The 1,013-nt window shown below is 48.1% G+C and overlaps 1 non-coding gene across 1 annotated transcript; it reads left to right on the top strand.

The window, feature by feature from the left end:
* Window positions 1-265: 265 nt before the first annotated feature.
* On the top strand, window positions 266-340 carry Trnaf-gaa (transfer RNA phenylalanine (anticodon GAA)). Its single transcript has one exon. It is a non-coding gene; the product is annotated as a tRNA-Phe (tRNA).
* Window positions 341-1,013: the final 673 nt, after the last annotated feature.

Below are 1,013 nucleotides of genomic sequence, written 5' to 3'. Positions count from 1 at the left end.
CAGATGGTAGAGCGGCTGCCCCGGAAAGGCGGTGGTCCCGGGTTCGAGTCCCGGACCAGGACGAATTTTTCTTCAACTGCGAGGCTTTCTTTCGAGGAAACCAGTTGGGTTCCCATTGTAGCAAATTGCTACATTTGGGTGGAAGTCTCAGTTTCTCTTAATTACTTATCTCCACCTAGCGGATTTCCGCTGAACTATTACATCAAACACTTGCCTTTGCTTCGAGTTGTCGACGAATTCGACTTCGCCCTGCCATCTGCTAGCCGCCTGGTTAGCTCAGATGGTAGAGCGGCTGCCCCGAAAAGGCGGTGGTCCCGGGTTCGAGTCCCGGACCAGGACGAATTTTTCTTCAACTGCGAGGCTTTCTTTCGAGGAACCCGGTTGGGTTTCCATTGTAGCAAATTGCTACATTTGGGTGGAAGTCTCAGTTTCACTTAATTACTTATCTCCACCTAGCGGATTTCCGCTGAACTATTACATTAAACATAGTTTCTGTAACACCATTACATGGTTGCAGCGCCGTGGCGCCATCTGGTAACCGATGTGTGAAACCGTATGGCGCGCGATTTGGCGCCGATCGTCCCGCCCCGCAGATGTAACGTCTTCTTCGGCATGCAAGCCCGCTAGGAATGCCGCTAGCGTCACAGGTGGCCACAGACACAAAATAAAGCTCGTGTTTTTAGAGGAATGTAAATGATCTTGCCATAATCACAGAACGCGTTGTCGAATGAAACAAAACGCGTTTTGTGTTTTCTTTTTTATAGTTCGGTCTTTCTCTTTTTATCTCTTTCACTCTGTTTTTTTTTTTTTCGTTTTATCTAAGCGTTTTACTGTTTCCCAGCGGCAAGTGGACAGCGTGATATGAAAATGTGGTAGTGGCATTTCTGGCGTTCATTAAGCGCTCTTTATACGAAAAGAACGAGATACTATGCCGTAGCGCTTTTTCCAAACCTCCGAAGCCACAGATTCACGCGTTATCAGCACCCCGTTCGCGTCAGCATCGGTGACTTTGT

This window comes from Dermacentor silvarum, chromosome 1, assembly GCF_013339745.2.
Source record: "Dermacentor silvarum isolate Dsil-2018 chromosome 1, BIME_Dsil_1.4, whole genome shotgun sequence".
Taxonomy (NCBI): Eukaryota; Metazoa; Arthropoda; class Arachnida; order Ixodida; family Ixodidae; genus Dermacentor; species Dermacentor silvarum.
The sequence above is the reverse complement of the archived record's forward strand: the minus strand, read 5'-3'. Positions and strand labels throughout refer to the sequence as shown.